This window comes from Lissotriton helveticus, chromosome 10 (assembly GCF_964261635.1).
Source record: "Lissotriton helveticus chromosome 10, aLisHel1.1, whole genome shotgun sequence".
In the NCBI taxonomy this organism is placed as follows: domain Eukaryota; kingdom Metazoa; phylum Chordata; class Amphibia; order Caudata; family Salamandridae; genus Lissotriton; species Lissotriton helveticus.
In genome coordinates this window covers 1186133453-1186160600 of record NC_136071.1, presented here as the reverse complement: position 1 = coordinate 1186160600, position 27148 = coordinate 1186133453, and the positions used below count along the sequence as shown (strand labels likewise).

The following is a 27148-nucleotide window of genomic DNA, read 5'->3' as shown; positions in this document are numbered from 1 at the left end:
GTGTCTTTTGTCCGCCAGCAGCCTTCATCGTCCTTTAATCCCACCCGTGCCCATTCAGTCAATTCTTGTGGTGAGCTGGCCATTTGGATAGTTTCCCTAGCGTCCGTCCATTTTTCTGCTTGTGACCTAGTCACGTACATGCAAGTCGTCGTCCTGTTCTCGGCTGTGGTTCGGGCAGTGATGTCGGCCAGTGCATTTCCCTGTCCAATGATGTCTGTCACCTTTTTGTGTGCTTGGCATTTGATTACGGCAAGTCGTTTGGGGAGGAGAACCGCTTCAGTCAGAGCGGAGACTAGATCTCCGTGCAGGATGGGTGTGCCATGAGATGTCAGAAATCCCCTCTCCTTCCATAAGAGCCCAAAATGATGAACCACCCCGAAGGCATACTGGCTGTATGTGTAAATGTTTGCTGTCGTCCCCTTTGCTAGGATACATGCTCGTGTGAGGGCAATCAGTTCTGCCGCCTGTGCGGATCGTTGCATGATGCGGGCGGTTTCAACTACAGTTCGGGCTGTGGTAACTGCATAGGCAGCTGAGGTGGTGCCGTCGGGGAGTTTAATGCAAGAGCCGTCTACCCATAGCTCTCCGTCAGGGTTTGGGAAGGCAGTGTCTCGGAGGTCAACTCTACTCCTAGTCTGTTCGTCCGTGAGGGTCACACAGTCATGTATTGGGGGCACATCGGGATCGTTTTCATGCAGAGGCAGCAAGGTGGCTGGGTTCAGTGTGGTGCATCGTTTCAACGTGATGTGAGGTGCGAGCAGTGTCAGTTCGTACCCAGTCAGTCGTGCGCTGGTCAGGTGTTGTGTCTTGGTCTGGTTTAGGAGGGTGTCAACAGCATGAGGCACTAGTACCGTGAGGGAATTCAAGAGTACGATTCCCTCACTTTGTCGGATAGAGACAGCAGCAGCGGCTACTGCTCGAAGGCAGGCAGGCAAAGCTCTTGCTACAGGGTCAAGAGGGGCAGAGAAATAGGCACATGGTCGTTGTTTGGGGCCAATGGTCTGAGTCAGGACAGACAAAGCGCATCCCTCCCTTTCGTGAGTGTAGAGAGAGAAGGGCTTTGTATAATCAGGGGTTCCTAGGACGGGTGCTGAACAAAGGGCGTCTCGTAGTTCCTTGAAGGAGGATTGACATTCAGGGGTCCAAGGGAGCGGGAAGGGGACATCTTTAGCCAGTAGGGAAAGTAGTGGTTTCACAATGAGGCTGAAATTTGGCAACCACTGTCGGCAGAAGGAGGTGAGGCCTACCAAAGAGCGGACTTGCTTCGGGGTTTTAGGGATAGGGGTCTCTAGAATAGCCTGTATTCGATCGGGTGTGAGCTTTCTCCCGTCTTTGGACAAGAGGTGGCCTAGGTAAGTGACTTGAGGTTGGCAGAATTGCAACTTCTTCTTGGAGACCTTGTGGCCATTTTCCGCGAGGAAGTGCAGGAGTTGGATGGTGGCTGTGACTGCAAGTGGAGTGGTGTCGGCCGCCAAAAGGATATCATCACTCCACTCGGCAATTGGACTGCATCCAGCCGTCTCTTGAGGGCCTGGCTGTAGATGGTTGGACTTTCAGTGTAGCCCTGGGGTGCTCTGCAAAATCTATATGAGCGGGATTTTAAAGTGAAGCCGAAAAGGTAGCGGCTGTCTGAGTGAATGGGGATGAGGAAGAATGCGTTCTTGAGATCGATTACCGTGAAGGTGGTGGCAGTGGAAGGAATCAGGATCCGGATGGTGGTGATGTCTGAGACTACAGGGTACTGGGGTACAACCACTTTGTTGACTTCTCGTAGGTCGATGATGATGCGGTACGCTTTTTCATCTCCCTCACCCTGCTTCTTCACAATGGGTAGGATAGGGCTGTTGCAAACATTGCTAACTACTTCTTCTACCACTCCTGCATCTACCAGGGACTGGATGATTTTTACCAATGCCTTCTCGCCCTCGGGCGATATCCGATACTGTGGGAGTTTGGGGAGTACTGCGTCCTGTCGAACAGTTATGTGTACAGGGTCTATCATCATGCGTCCTACGTCCGAGTCAGTCTTTGCCCATAGGTACAGAGGTAGGGTGTCGAGTAAGGATAAGTCAGCGTCAGTGATGGAAAACATGCGTTGTGTGTGACAAGATCTGAGCAGTGTTGGGTTGTCGTACAGAATGACTCGAACTCCGTCTTGTGAACACCTAATAGTAGCTCGAAAAAGTTTCAATAAGTCAAGTCCCATAATGGCATCGGGGGTGTTGGAGGAGAGCAAAAACGTCGTGTCAGTGGTGTTATTGTCCAAGTTAAAAGAGATCGGTGTGGACAAGGGATTAGTGGAGGGCGTTCCATCAAAACCTATTGATGTCACATGTGAGCCAGACAAGGGTGCCCTGGGAATCAATCGTTTAGACAACGCACTACGTGTTGCACCAGTATCTACCAGAAATGGAGACTTTGTACCTAGGACCTTAGCGGTGACATAAGGGCCTTGCTGGTCAACATAGAGCTCGACTGGATCCTTCCTTGCCCTTGGCAGTGCTATGCAAAGTCGTGGGCATTGTCGCAGTCAGACTGTTGGCACTGATTCTGTCGGGGACGGTCAAACGTGTTCGGTCTGCCAGGTCTGTCATTGTTGGTGTCGTTTGTGTGCCCTTGTCCCTGTCCTCTATTTCTCGGTCCGCCCGCTACGTCTCTCGTGTCTTTATTTCTGAGTGCTTCTTGCAGAGCTGGACATTGAGACTTCCAATGGCCAAATCCTTTGCAAAACGCACACTGGTTCTCATCGAGGTCTGTTCGTGGAGCGCCGGGTGCGGGCGTGCGGTCTCTAGGAGGTGGATCTCTAGGAGCATTCGACTGGTAGTTTCCTCTATACTGTTCCCTTCCTATAGTCACCCCTTGCAACTGAGCAATCATCACCCTCTCTTTCAAGTCCTTTTTCTTTTTCTCAGTCGCTTGATCGTTCTCATTCTTTTGTCGCTCATAGTATTGAGCCATCTGAAGGATAGCTGCGGGCTTGGAGGCCGCCCAACTACTCTCGCTAGTCTGTAGTTTCTGCGAGACTTCTGGTGTCAGGCCTTTCACATAGTTCTGGACAAACAAGTGATGTCCAGTTGCAGTGGTCATGTCCTGGCCGCTGTAATCAGAGAACACTGTTTCAAACCGGGAGAAGTATTCTGATACGTCTTCCTGGGGTTTCTGGCGACAAGCCGTTACTATCGACCAGTCCACCTTCCTTTCTGGGACTAGGGTTTTTAATTTTTGCACGATCTTATCTGGTAGGTCTAGAATGGCTTTCAAAGGTTTCTGTCCCGGCTCTCGCTGTTTGTCTACATCACCGAGTTGTATCCAGGTATGTCCGAACAGCTCAAGGTGGTCGACTTTCAGGAGTTGCTTCCACACATCAGCTGGCAGACATAGCCCGAAAAACAAATCGATATCCGCTAGGGTCATAATCGTCGAACCCAAAGCGGTGGCTATTTCTGTATAGAAGGCTGTGGGGTTCTTTCGCAGATCAGGCAAGGACTTTCGGAAAGTCAGGATGTCTTGCCGATCCCATGGTTGTTAAACCCAGTTGTAAACTACCCTCCCTCTCGCATCTTGATGGTTAATATCATCGTGTGTTCCCTGTCCTCGTGGGGGGACCCAATAGAGAGCGGCCTCCTTTATGGGCATCATCGTGTCAATTTTTTCTCCTCTGGCTTCAGTTGCCGCAGGAGTCGTGGTGTTAGTCTCTGGTTTCTGTTCCGTGAGGTGGCGGAAAACTTCAAGCGTACGCGTGAAGAGGTTCGTCACATCACACTCGTCCCCATCTCCGACATCAACTTTCCTATACAGATTCGTTAGGTTTTCAGGGCCTTTTCCTTGGTATCGGTCTTCGTAGGCATTAAGGGTATGGTAACAAAGGCGTACGACAAAGTGTCGTCTGTGGCTATTGGCATATGTATGGTACATATCCGTTATATAATCCTCACTTTCCTTTCGCACCACCAGTGTCTTTACAATCTTATCGATCCCAGCTCGTTCATCCTTACTTAATCTATTCGATCTAGCAGGGTCTTTCCTCCCAGCTTCGGGATCATTTGAAGTCGCTGCTCGTGCTACGCTGGGTACGAGGGGTTCAGTCGGTGCAGAGGCCGTGAGGACCGAGGCTCCGGCACTACTCTCGCCTGTCGTTGGGGTTTGTGGGTGCTGCACTAAGGGTTGGGAAGGGGCATATGGAGGGGGCATGTAGATGATCGGGGGACCTAATAGTAAATCATCGTTCGTTCGCTGTTTCGAAGGGAGCTCGGGGTAAAGTGTAGAGGGTGTCCTGACGGGACACTGGCCTGATGATTCGGAATCTTGTTTCAGCTTGGTTTCCTCTCTTTCTTTTATTTCTTCCTTTAACCTGTTAGCGGCCAGGTGAGCTGCTTTGCGTAATTCCTTTTCTAACCTGACCTCATTTCTCTTCTTCCGCTGTTCTGTTTCTTTGCGCCACATGCCGAAGCTATCGAGCATAGTGGGTGTTGTCTTATTGTTATAAAGGGCTGTTTCCAGCGCGTTTATTTTGTCTTTATCAAAGGATCCTATCAGTGGCCACTGACTTTCCCGATCCTTTCTCGTGTATTTATGCCACAGCTTACTGTAAGCCACGGCGACTAGTCCATATTTAGTAAACATGTCCTTATTAGGGGTGCCCTCCAGTGGAGCCGGATGGTTCACCTCTAATAGGCGGTCCGGGCTGAACCAACTACCAACAAACGGGGCAAAAATAGGCATGACGGGTTACAAAGGGGACAAAAGTCTGCACTACCTATCCTTCACTATCCACAAAGACTAAACAGAGTATTGCGACTCTGTGCCTATTTGTGAATAGAGAATAACCCAAAGAGAACCAATTCCGAACGATCAATGTTCGGTCAAACAATCAATCAAATGAGGGATAAAAATAGGCACGACGGATTACAATGGGGGCAAAAGCCTGCGTTACCTATCCTTCACTATTCACAAGGACTAAACAGAGTATTGCGACTCTGTGCTTTTTTGTAAATAGAGAATGATCCAAAGAGAACCAATTCCAGAACAGTAAATGCTTGGATAACAATCAATCAAATGGAGAGGGAAGTAGGCACGACGGATTACAACGGGGGCAAAAGCCTGCGTTACCTACCTTTCACTGTCTGCAAAGACTAAACAGAGTATGGCGACTCTGTGCTTGTTTGCAAATAGAGAATCTCTCAGAAACAATCAAATGAGTAATACTAGTATTTTCAAACAATCAAACAATCAATTCGCAATTCGTCGTGTTACACGACCTTACCCGGACCGCATGGACGGTTTCTCGTCTTCCGCTTCCAGCGCCCGATCGTCCTCTATTCTCCGTAATTGCTGTGGCACTCCTGATGGTTCCAAGTCAGGACCGTAGATCACTCGAGAGAGGTCTGCTCAGAACCGGTGAAGTTCGGATGATCGGCTGCCAGACGAGGGTCTATCGGGCAGGAGCTCTTCCCGATCGTTGCGGTCGTTCACACTGTCGTCGGGACCTCTCCCACTGGATCCACGTGTCGCTGATGGGCCCCACGTTTGGGACGCCAATTGTAGAAAAAGGGTCAGGCAGATCAGGTCGATTACCCCTTTTCAAGGTTTGCCCGGCGTTAGCCGCCTCTCACCCTACTCACGGTTACCAAATAAAGAGGCAGGCGCTGGAGACTGGAAGGCTGGAAACAGGAGTTTATTCCGACGGAGCAGAACACGTCAAATCAGACAACAGGGTATCTTCTCGAGGTGCTCTAAACGCATCCTTGAGGCCTGGCCTCTTATACACAGGTTTATTGCTTTATTACATGAAACACATTCTTGTTAATACTTTGATGTACGGAAAGACATCCTCGGAATCCTCACTTTGGGCCTGTTCCCACACACATTTACATTAGAAGTCCCCACCCCGGTCACAGCGGGTGATGACTATCGCACACCAGGACATTCCGTCGATTCCCGGAATGTGTGCGGCTGATCGGATCTCATGGGGTGGGGGCTTTGATCAGTCATAGATTCTTTGAAGAGGGTCAGCTTCCTACTGTAAGGGGCAATAAACTGTATCCGCAGGGCTAGGTGATGGCCTGGGATCGGGCCGGACAATCGGGCACAGAGGAAGGGGGTTCATCGAAGGATGTGTGATCATCAAAGGGATGGAGGGGAGGTGTTAGACGGGTACGGGATGTGGCTCCGAGGCAGGGCCGCGCTGAAGGGGTGGTTTATGGCCCAAGCATGTAAGAACGTGGGCTGTCAGCGCGCGGGGGATGCTTGCGGGGTCAGAGAGAGAGAGAGAGAGACGCGCTGGCTATCGGCAGTGGGCAGAGAGGCCATGACATTCAAAATGGCTGCTACTTACGCGCACATATGAGCCTAAAAGGGACAAGATGGCGCCGATAATGTTTACGTCGCAATCTAGATTTTAACAATCTGGTATTACCGACATGGATGGAACACCATTTGTTTTTGTGTAAATGGAAGCAAAGACTGTACCCCAAGTGTCACAGTCCTCCACATGTGGTGCGATTCCCATTGGAAGACAGATAGTCAGAATTCTGTGTTTCTCAACAGGGGTGGTATCTGGAAATACCGCCTCTATTTGAGTGATTTTTTGTGCTAACCAGAATGGAATTTGTTCCCGTTTAGCGGGTACTTTACCTAGACAGGACTGTATGTTCTGTGGTGTAATTTTATTTGTGTTTCCCTGATGAGGGACCAGCTGTGGAATTTTAATAGCTGGTTGGACTGTTGAAGTCCGCATTACATATTGGACTAATTGTCTGTGTATTTTAATTAGTTGTTTTAGCTGTGCTAAAAGATCTGGTGCAGACATTTCTTCAATGTCTGGATGTGGTGTGTATCCGGCTAGGACCGGCCACGTTGCTCCTGGTCTACCTAGTGGACCGAGCCTGGTGGTGTGATTATTATGTTTTAGGGCGCCATTAAACCAGAGCAGGTGCTCTTGGTATTTGAGTGACATCTCCACTTCCTCGAAAGGAGTGTATTCATTCGGAGGTTCCTCTATTTTGTAATAGTGGAACTCCTTTGTTACAGCGTTTGCTGCTGGAAAGCTTATCCATGAATAGAATACCTCTGTCTGCCGATATTCGTGTGCCTCAATTACGAATATGAATGTACCACCTCTCGGTGTCAGTCCATTTTCTATATAAGTTTTAAAGTTATAGTTTTTCTTATGTTGACCGGGATTAGTATTGCATCCGGGTCATTCTGTAGCAGAGTTGTATCATCTGCTATGAGTTGAGCTGCTACTCTAGCTGTCTCCCTTCCTTCTTCACTGTCTGACATTTTTACTGACAGGAAGGTTGTTTTGTTTATTTGCAGATCAGGTTTCTACGGAAACAAAGATTAGATGCACAATATTTTGGAACAGTGTATCCTTCAACGTTGAATAAACCAAGAACCATACATAGGAGTCTCCTCCTACTAAGTTTGGCGGATTTAAGCTTTCACCCACTCCAGACGTCTTTGGAGTTTTATGGGAAAAAAGGGTCTGTGTGAAAAAGCACGACTGAGTTACTCTAATGCCTTGCGTTAGATTTATCGCCTATCCAAACCGTTGGGCGCCATGTAGTGTAGTTCCTATTATCCCAATAGGCTCTGCGCATTGGAATAATATCTTCAATAGTATAGACGTAGGACTGAGGTTAACTAGGTCTTCTACTGACGATATTAGACTTAAAGTTATGTGTGCAAACTAGCTCAGAGTTCACTAGAAACTTTCTCGAATAGGCAAGGAGGAGTTTAACCTCCCTGGATAGACAAGAAGGGATTTAGTTTCTGACAACCATATAACATGACAACTTTGCTCCCCCTAATCAAGAGTATATCTCTAGAGTCGTGTGAAAACAAAAGACAGCTATTTTACTCAGTCAGTACGTGCATTCTTAGTTTCACCAGATTGTAGAGAAAAGAAGAGACGGGAGTGTTCAATAAAAAGGTGTTATTTATTGATCAGTCTCTTTCCTCATACAAGAGAAATGAATCGCTATTATTGCAATACTTAAGGTTAAGTAAAGTGCATACAGTAAAAGCAGAATTATAAAATAATACTGTAAAAGCATTGATATGGTTTCTTAGCCATATGATACTTAAAATGGATAAAATAGATACATACATATATACATTGACTAATCATACTCAACTGGTGCTTCTAACTACGCCTACCCCAGTGTACCTGACCTAAGCCTAATATGTGGGAGAGAGTAATTAAGTAGCAGTTTAAGTTAAGTTTGTTTTGCCAAGGATCTGACTCAAGAATTCTCTGTAAGGGGTTAGTCAGTTCAGTACCTGGGATTTAGAAGGTTGGAGGGTTGGTATCTCTATCTCAGGACTCAATATCCCAGTTACCCGCCAGGGCGGCTGGAAACGCCGGAGCTGGATTTCTCGGCAGGAGAAAAGGCAGCGTCTCTCTCAGCGCGTCAAAAGGGAGGGGCAGCGTCCGTGGGCTTTTCTGCATCAGCTGGGCTCCTTGGCAAGTCGCGCTGCTCCAAGCTTGCTTAGGGCAATGTCGGTATTATTTATACCTGAAAGGTGCCGAGGTTGACGTAAGGATGGACATAAATACGTCAATAAGGATGTCATAAGAACTTGTCGTTCTTACATTCTTTACTGGAGTTCTTGGCTGAATCAAAACAATAGCTGCGGGGGATTTCCGAGGTCTGCTGGAGGTTTGATTTGTTTTGAGAACTCGGTATGCTTTCTAGGGGGGGCTGGAGGAATAGTGCTTGCCTAATGTGATAGCATGCGCTATGACCTAATCAGAAAACGGGTTTCTGTGCCGTTGTATGGCCACTAGTGATTTATTAACCGGACAAGGGTCAGAAATAGGAGTATCGATACAGTTCCCATAGTAAACACATTACAGGAGTCTTGTTAATTCTGGCATAGGAATCATTGATGGGCATGGTAACTTTTATTCTATATCGACTTTGCTCCAGTCAATATGGTGCTGATATGATCCGCAAATCACTTGGTCTCGCCTTAATGTCTAAACTCATTATGTTTGTGCATGTGATTATATCTAACATGCACATAAACTGCAACATTTTGATCTATAAGCTATTTAGCCCCTCTTTAGTGTCTAAACGCGTTATGTCCTTTTACGTGATTACATCTGACACGTATAAAAAATTATAGATGCTCGAAATGACTTGTCCTCTAAACATTGGAATAGTGGCATCATGCTGTATATTCCCGACATTAATTATCGAAAAATAGGTGAAACATCGTAATACTTCAAGCATTAATATTATAGAATAGTTTACATATGTTGTCTGAAAAATAACCGGCATGATTCTTTTGCCGTCTTTTCTCTGCATAAATATCTTGAGTCAGTGAGATCTAGAGAAGCATGGACCGAACCAGATATATTTACCCTTGTAAGATGACGCCTATGAAAACAAGAATAGTAATTATCGCGGTATACCGTTCTTTATGTTGTTGGATATGGAACCACATGATCGACAATTTCGCACCTTAGAATAGGTTTAAATATCGAGTTGCGCCCCAGTGACAGCGCTGGTGTTTCCCGGGCGGACTGGTACAAACAACTTTGTCGTAATACATGGTGAGTAAAATACCGTGCTAGATTGGAATTTTTCCACCTCTTTAGGAATGTTTGCTTCGCTAACTCCTTTATTGGTGAGGTTCTGCTAGTCTTTTGGAGAATAGTTATCAAAGCCTGCTGGATTTTCATTGTGCACACTTTGCCGAAGTTGTTTCTTCGAAGTCGCTTTGTTGGGATATTTTGTAAATAGGAGGCAGTGGCAGTCTATTGGGGAGTAAACGTTGACTGCAGCATAAACCTGTAATTGGAATGAGCAATACAGACAGTGCTATTTTGTGACACCGCAAACTCCTTTTTATAAAATAGCAAGCTTTTTAGTTGTAGTTATTTACAATTCACTGTCTGAAAACTTATTAGAGCGTATATGTTGGACTAAAGTAGAGACTTGCAATCAATATAAGTGATAGAGACGCCCTGAGTGAATGACCCCACGATTCTAGGAGCTAGCTAAATTCATATATAATTACTTGTTAGTAAGATTTTCTTTTCTGCACATACTTCTGAATATATTCCTTTATTTTTTGCAGGCAATTTTGAAAAAGTGTGGTCTTATATACAAGAATCTATCCTGATTATGGCCAACAAAACAAATTAAACTATGATAATAGAAATACACGCAGTGACTAGAAAAATAAAGAATATATGGTTAGTGTGTGGCTGGTTCACTTTGAGATTCTTAGCTTATACAAAAGTTGCATATGATTTGGAACAGTGAAGCCGCTCTGAAAATAGTTTGAATAAACATCACTGCTACAAAGATTCCTAGATGGGGTAAGATCTACTCTCTAGCCATTTGTTACTAAGTTAGGTTCACTGAGATCAATGTCTCTTAGACATAATGCACTTTCATTTCAGGAGCCACAATTAAAAGGAGTATCCCTTTGGATATCGACAGGCTCTGTGATTTATAATCACATTACTTGGAGGGTAAAAATAATTATTTCCGTGAGTATGAAATTGTAGGAGACTAGGTAGCGATGGTTATCATACATCCCGTATATTGTGATATCTCTTCACATTGAGGTAATATGACACTAGAAGTGTGGTTTTAAATCTACCCTTCCCTCTTCTCCTGAACTTACGTATAGAAGAAATAAGATCTGTTTGTATCTTGAGTGAAAGAGTATTAATGGTATTACGTGTTGTTGTGGGTCTCTTTTTTACCAGTTTAGAGACACCACATATTGATATATGTAAATGTATTGATCCCCAGCTCCTCTTGTAATACTTATGTGCTTATGGACCCCAACGAAATCATGGATTGTAAAATATGACACTATGTAATTGATTGTCCTTCTGTAACTCCTTGATTGGGGGGATGTGCAATAAGTTGTGTTTGTAATTACAGATACCATGTATCCACCCGATAAGAAGAAAGTGATTCTGTTGAGGTCCTGAGGAAGGTGGTACAAACCCACCGAAACGCGCGTCGACCTGGCATGGAATCCCACATAACATTCTCTGGCCGTTACTCAGACAGAGTCTTTCTCTGTTAAACCTTATATACAGAAAGAGTGTTTGGTTGACAAATTAATTGTGTGCAAGTCTGTGTATGAAAAGTTGGTGAGTGTGATTTTTGTGGAGGTATCAGGGTGGTTTTTATAATTTTTGTGTATAAAAATTCAAAAAAGTACTTAGATGATGAATTATGTTTTTATATCTGTCTAAACTGTCTAAGAAAAGTATAATGAATTTGAAAGAAAGAAATGTAAAAAAAGTAACAAAAAAAAGTTTTTGATATACATATATCCAAAAAAAAGAAATACAATTTGGTAAATATAAATCCCTATCTTGAAGGACATGGAATACTGATGTGAACCAGGTCATAATGCACAAAATATGTGAGCCACAAGTGAATTTTTTTTTTTGATGTGTTTATACTTTCCCCTCTTTTCCTTGGCTCTAAGTAAATTAAGAGGGGTCCCCATTTGTATGCTATCACCGGGCTACCCTTGTCAGGATTGTCAGACCATATCAGGTAAAACAGCTGTTGGTAAACACAATAGTCCATAAGACTAGGTCTAAAAAGAAAATCAGGCAAAGGCTCAGCAAACTCACGGCATGTTCTACATACAAAACGGCTGCCGAGAGTCCAAATTCGGAACAACAGGTTAGCGCTCTAGATGTGGAATGCAATTACCTTGATCCAGGTGTTGGGCCCATTCTGTGGTGCACTTCACCGAATTTTGCTGCATAGAAGCGTTGCGAAGTCAGTTTAGGGAAAACACTTTGTCGCACTCGAATTCTCAAAGAATATCGGAAGGGGAGTACGAGGAGCCAACAGTAAAGTAAGACTGTTCCAGAGATTATTCTTTCATTGAGCATGCGCAATTCTATGGACTGAAGGTCACGTTTCCAAAGACATGCACAATTGTTCGCACTGGAATTATCTGAGCATGCTCTGGTGTATGAACACTATTGAAACCACAGAAACTTAGAATCAACAGAAGCACACAACTACCGGCAACCGAGTAGGAAATAACAAAGTTTGAAGGGTTTATAAATAGCGAGTTTCTGAGAGAAAGAAACATAACTTGTTGGAGTGAAGCAACTTCATCAGAATTTTTAGTTTAATTGACAGGATTATTCATATGGAGAATCTTATTCTTAGCAAAGAATGCATGGTGAAGCAATTGTAAATCTGAGTTCTACTTACCTCTGAGGAATTCGGTTGATACACCAGCTGTGCCTTTCAAAGGTGAGAAACCTGCAAAACATAAGTATAGAGAGAATAATAAGGTAAAGCTAGGATCACCTATTAATTGTCTTACATTTAGTCCACAGCATTTAGAATACAAAACTACACTAACAACAGAAGAGAAGCATTGGCTACATATATACAGGGTAGGTGAGCAGGATTTAATATAGTATATCAGATATGGCATAAGTATCTATACTAATGTGCGAATTTTCTTAATAGTTTCATACTTACCTGTCAACCTAGAAAAATAGCAGAAGAATAGCGAAAACTTCTGAAGAAGAGTGCAAGAAGAATTGCAGTGTGGCTGTCTCTTCTCTGTCCAATCCCCTTTCCCCTGTGGGGTTTCATTGGCTAAGCGCTACCAATTGTGTATTAAAGTGAGATCGTGTTGGGGTATTGGGAACTTGCGGCATTCTGCTCCAGTGCCTTTTGGAGAAGGGCTCGGACTTTGACAACCCTGTACCAACTTTCTCGATGCGGGCAGCACAAAATGGATGCTGCCAGCCACAGACACATTTCTGCCCTTCTGCTTCTGAGCCACGCTCGAGTAGAGGAAGGCATGACAATAGGAATTCTGTCACAGGGAGATGTAACCACCTCCCAGAGAGGGTTTAGTGTATTGGGGCTGGGTAGGTGCACTCTGAGAGTGCCAGAAAGTCTGCACTGTGGGCAATTTGGTGTCCCTGTGCATAGTCCAGTTTAAACCAGTTCTTGGAGCCAGTGACTCCTGCTCTGGTGGAAAACTGGGCAAAGGACATGGGTGTAGCCACCCCTATGTCCTGCCTCTCCAATAGGAGGGACCCCTGAATCTGTCCTACCCTCTCGCATGGGTATGAGAGGGCTTACCTGACTTAGGCTCTTTGGATTTTACCTAGACAAGATTCTGCTACAGAAAATACCAAGTACTTCAACTGTGTGCACGACGCTGGATGACTGAAGAATCTCCCTTGGAATAAAGGAGTTACTCCCCTGCACTAGCAGGCACCTAAGTGCATCTGACCGGCTTGCTGCTCCCAAGATCCTGAGGACTCTGAAGATTTCAGCAACACAGGAGGTGGGTTTCCGAAGGTCCCTGAGGTCGATCTACCCTCTCAGCAATTCTGAGGCCAATATCCCTTGTGAGACTGCGTGACCCGTACCCCTGTGCACTGTGTACATTTGTAGTGGCACCTGCTTGTTGGCGATCCCCAAGCTTGTACTTTGGACTCCGTATAGTCCTGATGACGAGCAGTATTTGCACCAAAGAACTCCGGCCTCCTCACACAGAGTGCTCTATGGGCTGGTACTTTACAAACTTGCTTGAGGTTTCCTCGCCACTCCTGGCCTGTTGGCCTGTGGGTCCTGGTGAGGGTCACCTTGTTTGTTTTTTGGGCCTCCCTGGTTGCTCCAGATGTGCCCTGACTCTCCATTGCTTGGAGAGCCCCTGGACGTTGCTGGTCTACACTGTAACCTGTTTGTCCTTCCTGCGTGGGTTGCACTTGCCAAGGCTTGTTGGTGCTTGAGCCGGACGCTGACCACTCAGCACTCGATATCCTTCTTGGGACAGCTTACCTCTGGCTTATGCTCATCCTAGATGTCTCCGGGTCCTCGTGGCTGAAGAGTCAAGCGTCCCCTCATCGCACATGAAGAGCCCGACATCGGTACCCTGGTATCCATGGGTGGGTTGGCCTTAGAACCTCTTATGTTCCAAAGGGTTTGCTGAAAGTCCTCCTATAAGTGTCCTTAAACAGTAATTTGTAAACACAACTTTCTCATAGAGTGGTACGGAGTCTGCGCTGGTGTTCACACACTGCACCCATCCTCCCTTGGCTTCCTGTGTCACTACCTTGGGTGGTTCCTTGGGGTCCCAGCTGTTCTACGTGCTCTAGGCACTGTGTCTCTTCAAGTCGTGATTGTTATGCCATTTTTTTAGTATATGGTTCGGTCTACCCCTGGAGCCCACTGTGTATTATGCTATTTACAACTGTTCTATTGATATCGCTTTGTGTTTTATCCTTGTGTACGATTAAGCCTGAAGGCTGATTATCCACAGCTACCACTAGGATAGCTTTCTAAAGGTTATCTTTGACCTCATACATCATAAGGGTTGTTTGGAATGGTGCACGGTGCCCAATTTAATTAGTGGACAGCATATACAAGGCCAACTTCTCACAGTTGTGTGCTATGAAAACTGACATCAACAGCCTGTCCATCACACTCGCTGTATCCTAGCAACATTATCAGATGTTATTTTTTATGAAATGTTCTACGGACGTCCAAGATGGCGGAGTGAGGACGCAGACGAGCGGCTGCCCGGGAGCTCCTCATCCCCTCTAAAGTGAATCCGGGGATAAATGCATTGATGCTGGTGTTTCCCCCGTAACCCCCGTAACCCCCCGAGCTACAAGAATAAGGAGACACTCAAACTTTTGAATTAAAGTATAACGGCGCTTACCGACGCTCACCGATGCTCTGGCTTTTGGACATTTCACGGACCGCTAGGCAATCGATTGGGCAAGCGATCCGCAGCCTGCTCACTAACTCGGAGCTTGGCTGGTTTGGTCTTCGGCCCGCGGTCCGTGCAAGGTGGACACGCAAACTGTCTCCCAAGAACCCGCCTCGCACTACCCAAAACACAAAGCCTACTGCTACTGCTACTGCTGCCTCCCTTTCTTCGACGGGCGCAACGACTACGGCAGTGGTGACAGCTTCAGCAGCCCTCCCCTCCTCGTCAGGTGCAACGGATACAGAGGCGCTGCTTCCTGACACAGCGACCTTTACAGCTTCAGCCTCGGAGTCCTCGGGGGTAGCGGATGGTGGCAGGAACAGTCCCTCTGCAGCAGCAGCACCTGGAGCCAAAGGCGTGTATAAAGACACTGGAGCTGCAGCAACCATCGGTAAGCCACTATTACGTCCCCCAACGCTGACTATCTCTAGTACTTCATCTAAGAAAACTTCTAAAAATACTGCTAAACCAAAAGTAAAACCCGGTGGCTTAACTGGAACTCTGGCTGGAGGCAAGGGAGGTGAGGGAGGTGATGTAACTGACTGTCTAACTCTCCCAGCAAGTTCAGCTACTGTATCCACAGTAGGCATAGCTGAAGCCAAAAACCCAAGCTGATAACAAAGTTTCAACTCCAATTCAAACACAGTCTCATATAAATTCAGATTTAAACTCTAACCTATCGCTATTTATAGAACCAGCTACTGAAGCAGCAATTATAGTAGAAGAGAGTTCAATGAATGATGGCGACTTAAGTGCAGTTACCAGCGGGGACTCAAACGAGCTGATAATCGTCAGTATATCGAGGCACACAACAGAAAAGCCAATGGCAAACGAAGAAGTAAGCAACACTGCTCCAATTGAGGACACAGTAACTAACGGCACTAACGGCACTGGGCTATCAAATAAAGAGGCCTGTCATGCTTCTGAGGAGGAGTTGGAAGAGGTTAATGGAGACCTGGACTCTCAGGATGAATATGAAGCAGAGACGGAAGAAGAGACGGTTGATCCGTCTGAAACTTCAACGAGATCCCTAGCGATTAGAAAGCGCAAACCGAAAAACAAGCCCAAGACTAAAAGAGGGGGCAAAGCTAACACCACTCTAAATCGATTGATTATAAATAATACCTCGGCCACCAAGAAAATCTCTATTGATAAAAGCCCTCTTAGGAAATGGATAGAGGCAAAGGGGCTCGTAAAGAGTATGGCACTAAGGCTATCTGGGACAAGCCCTACGGATCCTGACCCTATCTCCGGCCTCCTAAACTGTTCCGCTTCCCCGGAGAACAATGCTTCATGCAAACCCCTTAATGCAACATCAAACGCAGTACCTGAACAAGACATGACACCTCTGTCTCTGCTACAGCTCAAATCAGTAACTCTACCAATATGTGATTCGCCGGGGTCTTCTAACTTAAAGATGCTAGCCATAGATGGAACGACCGACAAAAGTACTCCACCTCGAGATCCAGAAGAAGAAGATAAACAAGAGCCGAACTCCTCCCAATTGGACACTATACTTCAAATATTAACCAATCAACGTAAAGAAGCACAAGAACACTACATGCAACTACAGGAGGATAATAACAAACTGCAGACCTCCTTATTAGAACTGTCCTCTAACTTAAGTGGGGTATTGCAAGACATCGAAGAACTGCAGCACCGAGTAGTAGGTGTAGAGGAAGTAACGTCTCGTATGAATATAGCAGTAAGCCAGCACGACACCCAGATAATGACTCTCCAACTGAAAGTTGAAGATTTGGAAAATCGACAGAGAAGATCTAACCTGCGACTTTTTGGGGTACCGGAAGGATCAGAAGGCTCAGATTCTAGAGCCTTTCTTGTCGGTCTACTTCAGAAAGCTTTTCCAGACTTAGCAGACTGGGACTGGGACTCTCAAATCCAGCGGGCACACCGCTTACCCTTAATTCAAAAGAACAAGGAGAGTAAATTTCCACGTCCCTTTCTTATTTATTTTGATAATTTTCTATTGAGACAGGCTGTTTGGCAGAAAGCACGACCTAATGCCCCTATAACTATAGGGAATTTGACATTGTTTGCTCGATCAGATCTCAGTAAAGCCACTATGGACAGACGCTGGGAACTACGCAAACTGATTGACCCAATTAAATCTATGGGGGGCAAGTTTTTCTTCAGGAGCCTGCACGCTTAAAAGTCATCAAAGGCGGACATACATATTTCTTTAATGATACTAGAGAAGCTGAGCAATTCCTATCTTACTCAAGTAAAAGCTAGACTTTAATTATTATATATACTGTAAGTCTTGTGACTTTGTTGATACCATAGCTATTGAAATAAGTCTCAGCTGGTGATGGGCTTTTTTTTTTTCTGGTCCTTAGGAAAAGATATTCTTAAGCAACATTATAGAAAGAGGGGGGAAGGGGAGGGAAAGGGAAAAAAACGCACTTCAGAGGTGGGGATGGTGGGGGTCTCTCAGGCAGTCTGCTGCAGATGCTGCCCCTTCAACGGCAGCAGAAGCTGAAGGGTGGTCCCTTCCCATTGTGGGTGGGTGACAGGGAGGTGGGGGCAGGGGGCTCTCTGTTCTCCGCAGGGTGGGGGAATGGGGGGGTAAAAAACTAGAAAAAGATGTTTACAATTTGAGGGGGAGACATGCTACTGAAGACAAAAGTAAATGTATATTTTTTTATACTTTTGAGTGGCTCAAGAAAAATACCCACTTGGTGTTCCATTATGCTGGTTCTTTTTTTTCTCTTTAAATGTATAAAATAAAATGTCTTGCCTGGAACGTCGCGGGGCTTAACAGCAAAAACAAAAGACGTCTTGTGTCGGAAGAGTTGAGACTGTATGATCCTCACCTTATACTGCTATCTGCAACGCACGTAGCCGGCTTGGATAAAAAATTATTTTGTCAACTAGGCTATGATATTGTTTGCTGCTCCACCTTTGGAGCTTCAATTAGAGGGGTGGCAATTCTTAAAGATAAACGGTTCAAAGCTGAAATCTTACAAACTGTTCATGATAAAGACGGTAGATGGGTCATCACCCAACTGAACATTGAAAATCATAAATATATTGTCTGCGTGGTGTACGGCTCAAATCAAGATGAACCCAGGGTTTTTGATGATTTAAACATAAAACTTTTAGATTGGGATGGGGAGCTCATAATAATGGGGGACTTTAACTGCATCATGGACTACCAATTAGATACTACCAGGCCTAGGAGCTTCCAGCAGATGCGCAAAACTAGAGCCTCAATTTTAGACTTATGCCATACACATAACATTAAAGATGCTTGGCGATATCTATATCCACACACCACTGGCTACACATATTATTCCGCACCTCACAAAGTTTGTTCTCGGCTGGACATGGCTCTAGATAATATTAAATTATTGAACATTAGCGTAATGGAGGTATATCCTCGAATTTCTTCAGATCACTGTCAGGATCCTAGGGAGCGGTGGGACGCCGTTGTTCGCGAACGCCGAAACGGACGTTCTATGGGGCAGAGACAGAAAGACTACAAAGACCGGCATGCCTAGCGCGCTTCGCGCGCAGCCGGAAATGCGTATTTAATGCGCGATGACAATGAGCCGCTGTCGATAATTTTGAATGCAGACCGGCTGTCCGTTGAGTCCCTCCGCACCTTGGATCCCGGGACGACGGAGCCGAGAAAAGCCAAGGAATCCAGTTTCGGCCCCGCATTACAGACCTTCAGGATTCAGCGGCGGGTAGCGAGCGGCGGCTCGTTTCCACATCCAGAGCAAGAGTCAGGGTAGAGCATTAGGCTTAACGCTCCCTTGATGAACAGTCACAGAAACGCCCACCAAGAGAGGTGGAAGCAGCGCCTTCGTGGAGAGGAACTTGGGGGTGTATTCTGACTCCTCGGTGGAGCGCCCGGCCGGGTGTTCCCGAGTAGATAGTCAGACCTTGTCGCCACTTGGCGTTTGCGCCCCATCAGTCGTCTTCGAACGGCATTTTCGGCTGTTACGCTGCACAGTGTCCTCTGTTGGCTGGACACCCGGACCGGTGCCCATGCAGAGGACGGTTGGAACCGAGCCCTCAACTACTCTTGGGCTATGACTGATGGGTAACGTATGACTTGTTTTTCTTATGCGAGACTCTATATCGCCTGTATGATTGTTTTCCCTACAACTACCTTTACTTGTGACTATTAAACAAGTATATAACATTGCATGGTCTGTCGTGGGGGTTTTCTTGTCGCTAGAGTCGATCCCGAGAAAACTGGGGTATTACATAATTATCAACCTTACTCACACAATCTTCTCCCGGTCGAGGCAAGAAAACCATGGCCACCCTGGATGATGTGGTGGCAGCGTTGGCAGCAGTCCAAGTAGAGCTGACGGCTTCTAGACAGGAAACGGCGGACCTCAAAGCTAGGTTTGAAGCGACGCAACGGAATCCTTTTGATGCCGGCAGCCAAGTCACACCTCCAACCCCGGCAGTGGTGGTAGAAATGCCTGTGTCTGTTCCTCTGGCCACACCGGAACGCTACAGCGGAGACCTCGAATCAGTACAAGTGTTCATGACCCAGGTGGCATTGCACCTATCCTGCAAACCCAACGCGTTTCCCACGAGCCAGGCCAGAGTGGCCTTTCTCATCTCATACCTCGCTGGAAATGCAGCTCAATGGGCGGTGCCCCTGGTGAGCAGAGACGACCCCATCTTATGTGATTGGGGGGCATTTCGTGAGGAGTTCCTGAAGGTGTTCGACAGACGGGCGGACACATATACCGCGGACCGTGAACTTCTGGAACTACGTCAAGGCAACCAAGACCTGGTGCAGTATTTGAACTCCTTTCGCCGGTTGGTAGCGGAAACCAAATGGCCAGTTTCCAAACAGATAGCGGTGTTCCACCAGGGACTGAGTGAAGATCTCAAAGATGTGGTGGCGCAGATCGACCCCCAGCCAAAAACATGTGAAGGTCTTATCGCCTTGGTCCTACGCTTGGATCATAGGTTGGGGGAAAGACGAGGAGACCACAAACGGAAAGGGAAGACCATGCCGATTCCAGGAACGCCAGGAGCCATGGAGGGCGTCGGCTCTACTAAGGCCGAACCCATGGATATCGGAGCCGTTAGGGCAAGCCTTACGTCCACAGAAAAAGAAACTCCTGGGATTGGGGTTCATCCGACCCTCCAAGTCACCAGCCGCGTCTCCCCTTTTCTTTATCCCGAAGGCCAATGGTGAGTTGCGGGCCTGTGTGGACTTCCGGGAGTTGAACGCAATCACAGTAAAGAATCGATATCCGTTGCCGCTCATTAACGTCTTGCTGGAACAGGTGAAACAGGCCCAGGTATACACAAAATTGGACCTCAAAGGGGCCTACCCTCTGGTGCGAATGCGCGACGGCGACGAATGGAAGACGGCATTCAAGACCAGATTCGGCCTCTTCGAGTACCTCGTTATGCCGTTTGGGCTATGCAACGCCCCTGCGGCCTTTCAGTACTTCTTGAATGAAGTATTCAGGGACATCATGGATGAGTATGTGGTGGTGTACATCGATGATATCCTCATCTATTCCAACACTGAGGAAGAACATGTGCACCACGTGGCCACAGTACTCCAGAGACTCCGAGACCACTTGCTGTTCTGCAAACTCAGCAAGTGTGACTTCCACGTCACGTCCGTGGAATTTCTGGGAGTTATGCTGAGTCCGGAGGGACAGGAAATGGCAGAGCGCAAAGTCAAAGCCGTAGAAGAGTGGCCAACGCCCCAAGGGGTGAAAGACGTACAGTGCTTCATAGGGTTTGCCAACTTCTATCGCCGCTTCATCGATGGTTTCTCAGGGTTGGTGGCCCCAATCACACAACTACTGCGTAAAGCACAGCCCTTCAGATGGAACGCGGACGCTCAGGAAGCCTTTGTGGCGCTCAAGAAGGCCTTCGTTTCTGCCCCTATTCTGGCTCATCCGAACCCTGACTTGCCCTTCGTAGTGGAGGCTGTTGCCTCCGAGGTCGCCATTGGAGCCATCCTGTCGCAACGGCACCAGCCCTCTGGCATTCTCCATCCCGTGGCGTTCATGTCCAGAAAACTGAACCCCGCGGAAAGAAACTACCACATTGCGGAAAAGGAGCTTCTGGCCATAAGAGACGCTTTTGCGGAGTGGAGGCACTGGCTGATGGGGGCCAGGCATGATGTAAACGTGTACACAGACCACCGCAATCTGCAATTCATGACGGCGGCGAAACACCTGTCGCCTCGGCAGATGCGGTGGAGGCTGTTCTTTTCTGGTTTTCAGTTCCATATCACCTACAGACCAGGCTCGGAAAACAGGAAGGCGGACGCGCTATCCCGTCAGTCGTCTGCTCTGGACCCTCCTCCTACGCCGGTGAACTCGATCATACCACCGGGCGCGGTGATTGGGGTGGTGCAGCCGGACCAGTTCCTCAAGGGCATACAAATGGGGATCCGAACTTTCGCCTGGAAACAGTGGCTCTCATGTCATAAGGAATGGAGAGTGATTGGCGGTATGCCGGTGCACGGTAGCCGTTTGTTGGTGCCCAATCCCCGCTTACAGAAACGGGCCTTTGATTGGTGCCACACGTCGCCCTGTGCGGGTCATCTGGGGTATGAAAAAACCGTATCCTGTCTTGGAAGACACTTCTGGTGGCCGTCGCTGCGTGCGGACGTCCGCAGATGGGGGAAGGAGTGCTCAGTCTGCGCCACAGCGAAATCGGACCATCGCAAACCAAAGGGCTTGCTGCAACCACTTCCGTCACCCAGTAAACCCTGGGAGTGTATATCCGTGGATTTCATCGTGGGGTTGCCGAAGGATCAGGGCTCTACAGCCGTTATGGTGGTGGTGGACTATCTCACGAAGATGGGGCACTTCGTGGCCTGCAGGGAGGTTCCCACGGCGGGCCAGCTGGCCTTGCTCCTCCTGAAGAACGTGGTGAGGTTGCACGGGTTGCCCTCCACTATCGTGTCTGACAGGGGCTCACAGTTCACGGCCCATTTCTGGAGGAAGTGGTGTTCGGCACTACACGTCACATCAGCTCTGTCAACGAGCTACCACCCGCAGACGGATGGGCAGACGGAACGCCTTAATCAGTCCCTCAAACAGTACCTGCGTTGTTTCGTAGACCAGGGGAAAGAGGAGTGGGTGGATCTCCTGTGGCTAGCGGAGGTCGCTTACAACAACGCCACCCACAGCTCGACCAAGTCATCTCCATTTTACAACAACTACGGCCATCAACCCAGGTTTCTGCCTTTCGTTCACCCTGTGAAGGACCGTCGGGTGCCGGAAGCCGCTAAGAGGGTAGCGCACATCAAGGAGAATCGGGTTCGATCTCGTGCCTGCCTAGAGGCGGCCAAGTCTGCGTACAAAGCCACGGCCGACAGGAAGCAACGGCTCAGTCCGCTATATAAGACAGGGGATTACGTTTGGGTTTCCTCCTGTAATCTGAGGTTCCGGAAGCGCAGCGTCTTTCATCCTAAATTCATCAGCCCGTACCGCATCACTAAGCGCATAGGCCCTGTGAACGTGCGCTTGGGATTGCCGGGCCACCTGAGGATCCACCCAGTGTTCCGCGTTTCTCTCCTAAAGCCAGCTGCTCGGAGCAGTCGGGTGCCTTTGAGACCGGTTTCGATGGAAGCCGACGCAGAGTACGAAGTGGCGGGGATACTGGACTCCAAATGGAGGGGCAACAAACTCTGGTATCTGGTGGACTGGAAGGGATACGGCCCGGAGGATGAGTCGTGGGAGCCCGAGGCGGGCATCCACGCCCCGAGGCTGGTTGCTCCTTTCCACAAGACTCACCCTGCCTCCGCGGGTCCTGTTCAGGGGAGGAGCGGTTAAGGGGAGGATGTACTGTCAGGATCCTAGGGAGCGGTGGGACGCCGTTGTTCGAACACGCCGAAACGGACGTTCTACGGGGCAGAGACAGAAAGACTACAAAGACCAGCATGCCAAGCGCGCTTCGCGCGCAGCCGGAAATGCGTATTTAATGCGCGATGACAATGAGCCACTGTCGATAATTTTGAATGCAGACCGGCTGTCCGTTGAGTCCCTCCGCACCTTGGATCCCAGGACGACGGAGCCGAGAAAAGCCAAGGAATCCAGTTTCGCCCCGCATTACAGACCTTCAGGATTCAGCGGCGGGTAGCGAGCGGCGGCTCGTTTCCACATCCAGAGCAGGAGTCAGGGTAGAGCGTTAGGCTTAACGCTCCTTTGACGAACAGTCACAGAAACGCCCACCAAGAGAGGTGGAAGCAGCGCCTCCGTGGAGAGGAACTTGGGGGTGTATTCTGACTCCTCGGTGGAGCGCTCGGCCGGGTGTTCCCGAGTAGATAGTCAGACCTTGTCGCCACTTGGCATTTGCGTCCCATCAGTCGTCTTCGAACGGCATTTTCGGCCATTACGCTGCACAGTGTCCTCTGTTGGCTGGACACCGGGACCGGTGCCCATGCAGAGGACGGTTTTAACTGAGCCCTCAACTACTCTTGGGCTACGACTGATGGGTAACGTATGACTTGTTTTCTTATGCGATACTCTATATCGCCTGTATGATTGTTTTCCCTACAACTACCTTTACTTGTGACTATTAAACAAGTATATAACATTGCATGGTCTGTCGTGGGGGTTTTCTTGTTGCTAGAGTCGATCCTGAGAAAACTGGGGTATTACAATCACAACCCTATAATGCTGACTTTTGATACTCCACAAACTCGTACATGTTATAGACCATTTTCTTTTCCCAGATACTTAATATCAGACTCTGTTTACATCTCACAATTAAAAAATCATCTTATTGAATTTATAGAAATTAATTGGAATTCTGCCACATGTAATACAGTCTGGGACACCTGTAAGGCAAGCATTCTAGGATTCACGCAGGGATACGTGCTCAGACAAAATTCTGAGCGTCGTAAACTTAGTGAATCCTTGATTTCCAGCATTGTTGCTCAAGAGGCACAGCTAGCCACAGCACTTCGGTTAAACTCACCTATGGTATTAGGGATAGGCCTTAAACTAAGTCAGTTAAAATCTGAAACTAAAACAAAGTTTATTCAAAAAAATATCGCCAATATACACAAATTTAAGATCGCGCAATATGAGGGTGGGGACAAAATTGGCAAAATCCTGGCATACAAAGTGGCTGAAGACAGAGCTAGTACCATAATCACAAACATCCGAGGTTCTGATAATAAGACATACGATCAACCACATGATATACTGGAACAATTTGTGGATTTTGATAGGACTTTATACACCCCCGAATCTATCCCAAACGAAATTACCATACAGAATTACTTAGATGAGACCTTAACAACCTTACTCAATTCTTCGGAAATAGATTCGCTGTCTGAAAATATTACAGGGCAAGACATACGCCAAGCTATTGCCACTTTACCGATAGGAAAAGCCGCAGGGGAAGATACCATCCCTCTAGAAATATACAAAATTTGTCTAGAGGAACTATTACCCTTATTACTGCAGGTCATACAATCCATTGCAGTGACTGGGAGGGCCCCCAAGTCATGGAATAGAGCTAAAATAATCTTTTTCCGTAAAAAGGGCAAACCAAAGGAAGAGAGGGGGTCATACAGACCTATCTCTCTGATTAACACCGACGCAAAAATATTTGCAAATATTTTAGCTACTAGGCTAGCTCCTCATATGCCCAAAATAGTTAATCTGCAGCAATACTGAGATGTCACGGGGAGAGATACTACCACCCATGTCAACATGGCCATAACAGCGTTTGACGTGGCTGAGACTGATTCCACCCCACTTGGCATGATTCTGCTGGATGCCTAAAAGGCCTTTGACCGAGTGGGGTGGGATTATCTCTGGCACGTTATGACTAAAATGGGGTTCAGTGGACACTTTTTAAAGTGGACAAAGGCATTATATGATAATCCCTTAGCCCATGTTAGCTACGGGGGACAGACCTCCACAGACTTTAAGATTTCTCGGGGCACTCGCCAAGGCTGCCCCCTATCACCTTTATTATTTGCCCTTTCACTTGAACCATTTTTATATTCCCTTCAAGCACAACTTAGAATTGCCCCCTTCAAATCTAACGAACAAACACTGAAAATTACCGCATATGCCGACGATATTGCCATTTATTCCTCTGATATTATTAAGGCACTACAAGGGATTAACATCGAGGCCTGTAAATTTGGCAAAGTATCCGGCTATAAGCTAAACACAAACAAAACTCAAATCATAGCCAATCACACACCAGCGGTAAAAATCCCAGAGAATTGTAAAACTGCCACTTACCTAGGAGTCAGAATTACATCTAATATACGAGAAATAAACAACCTTAACTACAACGAACTAATCAAATCTACTACCATATTGCTAAAAAAGTGGCATAGATTGCCTTTGAACCTAACTGGGAGAATTAACCTTATCAAAATGAAGGTACTACCTACATTTTTATACCTCTTTCACTCTATTCCATTAGCAGTAAACAACTCTTTTTTTAAGCAATTAGACGGAATATTTAGCAGCTTTATCTGGGGATACAAAAAAGCCAGAAGATCGTTGAAACTCTTAAAAAACAGCCTAGACAAGGGAGGCCTAAACTTCCCCGATCTTAAATTGTACTTTTGGTCTTCCTTTTTTAAGCGCCTCCGGTCTCTACTACACACTGAGGACACTTTCTTTTTCCATTCTTTTATGTTAAAATCTGACGCAAAAATGTTCCTACTCCGAGCGAACGACCCTAACTACTACAAGAGGGTGAAATTCAAGACCGCCAAAGATATTTTTAGGATATGGGTTAATATTCTATCCTACTGCAATACATCCTTTTTATCATCCGAAACTACAGCTATGGGGCAACCCGGGTCTCCCGGGGATTTTCAACGATGGCATGGCCCTTAGATGGTCTGCTCATGGAATTAAGGTTTTGGGAGATTTGTACGGCGCACATGGGTTTCTAGACTATAATACACCTCAAACTCTGTATAATTTGACGGAAACAATGAGATTTAAATATCTACAAATACATGACTTTCTAATAAGGAAGAACCAAATGTACAACATCTTAGATTGCGATATCTGGCACTGTTTATATTCTACCAAAAACAAATCTTTGATAAGTGAGGCCTACAAACACCTTTGTACCATCAAAACCGACGATTGTCAAAAATTAGCTGAAAAATGGAGTAGCAAAACCGGTTTCAATATAACTCCCAAACAAATATCATGCTCCTTATCTAATATTAATAATTTTGTACGATCGTCCAGTTTAAGGTTACAGCAGTTTCGAACAACATGCATGCTATACTATACACCGGAATAGATCTCTAAGTGGTCCCTTAATAACATTCAAGGCGATCGTACCAAATGTCCTAAATGCCTCGCTTATGCAGCGGACTTAGGACACATGCTGTTCTCCTGCCCAACTTTAAAAGATTTCTGGGGGGAAATACTCAAAGTTTTGGAAGTCAAGAAAATCTTCTTACCTTCTCTCACAATACCAATAGTCCTACTCGACATCCATCCTGTTTCCCTTCCTCAAACTACCTTGATAACTATCCTTATTTCCTGCACCAAACTCACACTGGCTAGAGCCTGGATATGTCCTAAACCCCCTAGCATCTGGGAATGGTGGTCACTAATCAACAAAATTCACTCTATGGAGTTAGGGCTCGCAAAACTAAGAGGAGTTCGCTCATTAAAAAAATTCGAGAAAATCTGGGGTAATTTTCTTTCTGATGACTCTTTGGTTATTTAACTTTTTCCTTTTGGTGGATATCTATTTTTTGTTTTTTTCTTTTTTTTATCCTCATTTGCGTGCATAGCTCCAATCTATCCAATCAGGAATATGCCACAAAGATAGGAAGAACCGGCTGTGCTATAATACCGTCTCAGCGTGAGCTGGGAGGGAACTCTTAATTGGGGGGAGTATAGACCAAATCCCATCAGTACATTCACACAGACCTGGAATTCCCATATAGGGCTATTCGTTGGAAGATAGTGCCCGTGACACCGTAGCCCCATTTGTTCCTTATTAAAAACAATGGCTGGAAATGCTCGCATTAATCATAGGACTCCTGGGGAAAGAAAAAAAAAAAAAAAAAAAAAACCCAGGCTCAATATGACCGTGCCAACTGTAACCAAAAAGCCCTTCGACTAGTGTTTCCACCTCTAGCTAGATCTAATTTAGAGATCTGAAGCACCGAGGTTCGCCATTCTTGAACTGTAGGAGGCTGGGCATCCTTCCAATGTCTACAGATTTCTCTCCGGGCTGCCAAGATGGAGTAAAAAATGAGGTTTGAAGCTGCGTTCCGTACTTTGTTCTTCAGGCCAAAAATGACAAGAGCAAGATCTATAGAAAGATGAGAACCCAAGGCCAGGGATAGATCGTTTCCTATTGACTCCCAGTATGGTGGTATTTCTGGGCATTCATAAAACATATGAATATCAGATGCATT

General features: G+C 46.6%; 1 long non-coding RNA gene across 2 annotated transcripts in view; it reads right to left on the bottom strand.

The window, feature by feature from the left end:
- The window catches only part of LOC144784924 (uncharacterized), a 126855-nt gene that overhangs the window by 87007 nt on the left and 12700 nt on the right, over positions 1-27148 (bottom strand). For both annotated transcript variants that reach the window (XR_013601718.1, XR_013601719.1), the window contains exon 5: positions 12219-12269. This is a non-coding gene — a long non-coding RNA (uncharacterized LOC144784924). The remainder of the gene's footprint in view (positions 1-12218; positions 12270-27148) is intronic.